The sequence below is a fragment of the Protopterus annectens genome, chromosome 2.part0 (assembly GCF_019279795.1).
Source record: "Protopterus annectens isolate FY-2018-M chromosome 2.part0, PAN1.0, whole genome shotgun sequence".
Classification (NCBI taxonomy): domain Eukaryota; kingdom Metazoa; phylum Chordata; order Ceratodontiformes; family Protopteridae; genus Protopterus; species Protopterus annectens.
The window spans coordinates 1,533,165,418-1,533,172,243 of record NC_056728.1 but is presented as its reverse complement, the minus strand read 5'-3'; the positions used below and the strand labels follow the sequence as shown (position 1 = coordinate 1,533,172,243).

The 6,826-nt window shown below is 36.3% G+C and overlaps 1 non-coding gene across 1 annotated transcript; it reads right to left on the bottom strand.

Annotated features, from left to right (window-relative positions):
• Positions 1-6,413: 6,413 nt before the first annotated feature.
• LOC122793817 lies at positions 6,414-6,542 on the bottom strand. Its single transcript, XR_006363547.1, has one exon. It is a non-coding gene; the product is annotated as a U4 spliceosomal RNA (small nuclear RNA).
• Positions 6,543-6,826: the final 284 nt, after the last annotated feature.

Genomic DNA, 6,826 nt, shown 5'->3' with positions numbered 1-6,826 from the left:
CACACACACACACACACACACACACACACACACACACACACACACACACACACACACACACACACACACACACAGAACACATACACATCTGGAAAAGGCTGGCACAGATTCATCAGCTGTGTTCCCTCTCTCCAGATTTCCAGATTACAGGGCAGCTGCCACCATCCAAATACTTACAAGGGGTAACCAATTATACTGTGTCAAATTAATACTGATATGAACGGTAGAGTGTGACTGAAGCAGTAAGGTTTTTCAGAGTGGCCACAGTGACAGTGAAATAAGCACATGTACTCTCAAGATATTAAAAGTACTCACTAAAAGACCAGCCACAATGAAAAGGTATAAAAATATTTAATAAGACATAATACAAATAGAAAACAGGGAAATATTTAACATTTAGTTGTAATAAACATCAGAGTTTTCAGTCACAGGAAATATAAAATAACACAGTTGGATAGACTCTCACATGCAGAAAAAGAAATAGTACTAACTAGTCTCAAGGTACTTTTCCTAACTAATCTGAAGAGAAACTGTCCTTAGTTAACTCACATAATATTGCAAGGCAAGATGTACTGCTGAGATGCTGATGCTCACTTCAACAAGACAAGATGAGATACTCCACGCACTGAACTGTACAATTGACAACTACTGAACAACTGGACTGTGATAACTGGCATAGATCTTTTATATATCAGATTCCAAAGAAAAACAAAAACAAACTGCTGCTGCCAGAGTTCCATCCTGCAGCTGGCTAAAGAATTACATCACATCTAATCACCTGACTCTAGCACAGTTCACGTTCAAAACTCTGTTAAGATTCTGTTGCAGCATTTTTAACATAAGCAACTGTTACAAATACATTTTAGTACAAGCATTTGTACAAATCAATCTGACAGTCAAATGACACAAGACTATTTACAAAACTACAGCCAGCCATGGTGGCATAGCCCACGCATGCACTGTCTTACTTCTCCTAGTACAGATGGCAATACATTAGTAACATAAAAAACTCCTCCACTGATACAGGATCCCAATGAAGGCAGTCCCACAAAATGATTCGTAGTAGAAGTAGTGGATTTAGAACACCAGTATGTACTTGTGAAAAATCACCAAAAAAGCAGAAAAACGATTCAGTCACTAGCCGAATAATAGTAAAATAATTTATTAAAACTAAACAGTCAAATGATTAAGCGCTTTCATTTCCAACCTGGAAACTTCATCAGAATAAACAGTGCTCATGTGCAAACACATTTATACTGAACTAATTAATTCCTTCCAATTAATTATATCTCAATTAAATAATCATTGCTACGATGCAAAATGTTAAAATAATGTTATATGTATACATTTTTAAACACAGAAAAAAACATATATATCTCATAGTAAAACCTTAAAAAACATCCATTTGTTGTATACAATCTCTTCACTGTAAAATTGTTATATAATTATTCATTAATTCAGATATATGTGTGTATAATAAATATAATAAATATTATGAATAAGTAGGAAATGAATAAAATACATGGGTAAGTAAAAGATGTATAAACAGATAAATGAAAAGTATATATGAAATATATAAAAAATCTTTCTATAAATCAATGTCTACTATTTATTTTGTTCTTTGGTTATTGCTTCTTTTTCTTTTTGATTTTACCTTATTGGCCCTTAACTTTAGGGCTGGTAAAAGTGATACATTATCATTCATCCCAGGGGGGGTATTTGAATCCAGTCGCAATTGCCAAATTAACTCCCTGTAACACAACTGGTTTTCCCAATCCCCCCCTCTACTGTCCCTAGGTAGCATTTCCAAAATCCAAAATTTAAAGTTGGCCTCCATACATAATAAAGTATGTCTATAAAGTGCATTAGTATCCCTTTTTCTATTAACATCATACATATGTCCGTAAATCCTCTGACGTAAATGTCTTTCTGTCTTTCCTACGTAATATGACCAGCAGGAAGTGCAGTAAACTAAATATACTATCCCCTTTGTCTGGCAAGTATAGTGTTGCTTGCTTATAAAATGTATAGGAATAGTGGGTATTGTTAAATCACCAGTATTCGCTACAAATGTACATTGGGAACATCTTCCACAATGGAAGGTTCCTTTCTTTTTGTTCAACTCATTTTTATTCTCCTGTTTTGTTTTTTCAAAGATGTTTTTGAGGTTGAGACCCCTTCTAAAACTGTAGCACAAACTTCTATTGAATACCGCTAACTTGTTGGGCATACTCTTAAACATGTCCCATGTCTTGTCTATAACCTTTCTGATCAGTTTAGTATCAGAATTATATGTCATAACTAAAAATGGGGTAACGTCCTTCTTTATGTGTGTCCCTCTATTCAGTCCCTCACCAATATTGCTGTTAAGAACAGTATTCTCTTTATTACACTCTGCATTTAATAAGGGTATGTAGCTTATCCCCCACCCCTTAATCACCTCCTCCTTAAGGGAGTTGATAAGCGGATCAGGGTACCCTCTTTTTAAAAAAAGTTTGTGTACATATTCCATTTCATTAATAAAGTCCATGTAATTAGATGTCATCTTAGCCACCCTTAGCGGAGGAGTTTTTTGTGTTACTAGTGGTAAAGCGGAGGAGTTTTTTGTGTTATTAGTGGTAAGCGGAGGAGTTTTTTGTGTTACTAGTGGTTTTGGTTCTTCTCCGTTTTCTCCACCAATGTGTAGTTTACTAGTCAGATGGCAATACATCACATCACACTTCTTACTAAGTCCATTGGTGGGCTAAAACATTAAAAACTGTGTTAGTTTTCACATTTAACAAAGTTAAACTGGAAAATTGGCCTTTAGTCTCTTTCACCTGCTATTTGGGGTATTAATTATAATTGTTTTTGATAATTTTGTTTCCGTGATTATTGGTTAAGTCTTAACATCAGGAATAGCCACTTTTGGCTATCAGGGCTTCTTAAGATAATTAATGTCATTCAAATCCTGTTCAAATATCTTTTCAAGTATATTCAGACTCTGTTATTCTTGGTGTTTAACTATGGTTGGAGTCTGTATGTTATTAAGTATCATTCTACACTTTTTAAAAAAATATATATTTGTTTCAGATTTTGATTTTCAACTACACAATTTTTAAATTTCAGTGACTTTTTTGTCTACAAGTTGTCTGCTTGCCTTCTGGTATTACTGATATATTTCTCATTTCTATTAGCTTTTTAATGATTTTTGTTATAGGTCTGACTGATGATAAATAGCTTTTATTTAGCATAACTGATGTATTAGTTTTCTGTTTTATTTACTTAACCAATTGCTCTACTATTTGTATTATGCTTAGTATTAAGTATATTTAAATAAATTAGAGAAAAGCATGCCACTGAATTGCTTTGCTAAGAGGATGAAAGCATATCATAACTGTGTAGAAAAGTAATGGCAAATTGTTAGCAATACTGAAGTTCAGTGATGCTTATTAAACAATGTCTGTTGACAGCCAAATTGTGCAACAATATCCAGCATCTATTGCAGTCTTGACACTCTTGATGATAGTTGAATGTTGGACAGGCAGATATTTTAATGGTGTATTGTACTGTCCAGCTCTATGGTATGAGAAGGGAAAGTTTTGTCTACATCACAGCAGAACTGCATTTGGTTAGTGCTTGGGGCACACGTAAAGCTGTTGGGAATGATGGACATCAGTTGTCTTTGCCAGCTCACCCATCCTGGGTGAAGGAAGGTGACTGTGTCTCACCATACAGTTGACATGTAGTAAGAACCCTAGGTGTTCATGTCATGAAGGTCATGCCTAGTGAGCCTGTACTGGCATGTAAAAGTTGTACGGTAAGTTTAGGATCATGTGAAGGCACAGTTGTCCTCAGAGGGCAGCTATAGCAAGTCTTGGAGGAACTGCTGAGGTGGTGGAGTTCCACCATGGACAGGGTAGGCCACTTCACAGGACCAGTAAGATGGTTCACTCCCATTCATCTAGCATTTAAATTCAGTAAACTCCATATAGTAGTGCGCACACTGGTGCAAACACAGAATCATCCCATGGCATGTAAATTACAGTATAAGTAACTGAACTGTATGCTAATGAAACAAAACAAACAAAAAAACCCCATTGTGGAGCGATTCAACAAGCTGTAAAGCAACCGTGAAGATTCCATGCTCATGTTGGCCATGTATTCAAAAGTTTTATGAATACAGCCACACAAAGAAGTCTACATGGAAACAAGAGCAAGCAAATGTCCATACATTTGTACAGAACAGACCCTAACATGTAACACCACACACATTATGACATTATCATACATGTTGGATGCTAGAAAATTATATTAACAATAGCAACAATTCCTTTTTAAGTGCCATGACAAAAATGTAGCTTTGCACCGCCAACCCCAAAAGAGCAATGTACTCATAAGTAATGCAGACAGCTAAAAGTGTAATCCCCATGAAAAATAAAATCCAAAACACGCATTCCTCTATGCAGATACCTCAGTAATACCTCCTTTGACTGTACAACTTTGGGCTCCCCTTTAGTTTCCTTGCCTATACGGTTATCAACAGTGTAGATTCAGGGGTATCAGCATGGTATAGATGCGTAATGAGGTCAAAACTCATTAGAATTGCTGAATCCCAAAAAAAACTGTAACAATATAGGGATGTTCACTTCATGTAGACACCTCCACAGTGTTTGTGTTGAATACATGACAGTAGTGAATGATAACATCAGGGTGTGTGCCAGATTACACTTAGAAAAGTGTACATGTAGGTCTGTGAAGTGTAAAAGTGCATATAAGCAGTGCACAATTCATAGGGTCTGTGTAATTCTCTTTACTGTTTGTTAAATGTATCATACCTATCCACATCAAGTTAAAATTATTTTTTAAATTTTTGTCCTTCTTTGTGCCATGTGTCACTTAGTACAACCACAGTTAATGGAAAAATGAATGGCTGGTTTCTCGGTGCTTGTCACATAACTATTCTGGTGGCAGTATGTGTATGTGTAAGGCTAGAGTATATAAGGTCCTGGGTTCTACTACAGGGTCTGTAGCCTTTAGTCCCTTTTTTTGAGCTGCATGTTTGCACGATACCACAGGCATGGGCAAAAGTAATAAAATCCCCTGTATTCACCTTATTTCAGAGTTGATGCATGCAGCAGCACATGGGTGTGCACCATGCACTAATGGGCACCAACGGAGTTGATATATTCAGTAAAGTAGCAGATGTTTTTCATAGGTTCTAATTGCAAGTGATTTTCAGTATGTTGAAGCTATTCAACAAACTATAAAGCATCCATATAGCCTACATTCTGTTTTTCCTGCATACTTCAATACCATGGAAGTAGAGACAAGGAAATTCTAGGCCTGAAATAAAATCATCTCAACTGCTGCTTTTGCAAGGTAAGTCCTGAACCTAGAATGTATTCTTTAATAATATTATGGCATATCCTTGTATATCTTATTTGGTGCAGTAATGAAGTATATAATAATGGATTTGTGCAAGAAATACCTTAACATGCGACAGCAGACACTTATTTTACTTATATGTGCACATTACTAATCTTTTATTTCTTATTCTTCTGGTTTTTCATTGCCCTTTTTGTGTGATGTGCTGCATAGGGCAAACAGTAGAAGTGGGTAATGGTTGTGTTTATCTGGTTTGCACAAAGCGTGGCAGACCACTTACGAAGCAGATGGTCAACAATAGTAACTAGATACATTCAATTAATGCCCTTGGCCATCATGAAAACCTGACCTGGAGTACAGATGGTACTGGATAGTGCAGAGTGTGCAACCTTTGTTTTACTGTTGTGACATTGCAGTTTACAGCAACGAAGTGCAACACAGACAACTTTTTCCTCAACATTCTTGTGGCAGCATGTGTAAGTGTAGCAGTGCCATACACATGGTCCTTGGTTCAAATACACTATTTACATGTAGTATTAGTTTGCTGATGTTAGCAATGTGACTCGTGTTTGCACACCGCTTACCTAAGGACAAAAAGGTGTAACTAGCATGCATGTACACTTTGTTAACCATTGCACAAATCTGCTGCTCACTGTGCTTTGGAACTGTATATATGATGCTTTCTTATTGGTGTTTATTGTCCATTTACTTTGTATGACATAAAACTACATATGGAAACATTGCAAATTCAGGGCACATTCTAAATATGCATCATGTATTCACAATACATGCATGTGTTGTCCCCCCAATCAGTGCAACCCTGGGAGCTCAGTATTTGTTACACACATATATCAACCATACTACAAAGTGTAATATTTAATGTTGTGTATATCCAACTATGCTCAATAAAAGGTACTTGTGTTTTTACACATCTAAGCTTTTACACACCTAATACACACTCAACAGTTAGGCTACTAGCCTCATATGAACCTACAAATCTATGTGCCTATATTGACCTCCCAACCTGTTGTTCCTCACATGGCCTCCTGATATCATCTACCATAAGTTCACCTGCAGTAATATTAAAGTAAGACTTATTGGGTAATGTTTTCAATTAACAATAATCACATCTCAGTAGATCTTCATAGGCTACAATACTGCCACTGTACAATGCCATGGTGCTTGCATAAAGTACTGAGTTCTGTCGTCGGGGTCTGAGACTGCTGTGTAGGCCAGGCACAAGTTGCCTCTCAGCTATAAAATGCTGAAGTACTAGAAATTCAAAGTGCAGAAAATCTCAATCACAACAGCACAAAAAAAAAAACAGTTTAAATAAAGCAGCAATTCATTAGAATGCTCCAACAAGAGTGTAGACAACAAACCTTCCTAGTGTGAAATAAGTGGTCTGGAACCCAAGTGCTTAAACCCAAAATAAAACACCTTCAGAATAACAGACACA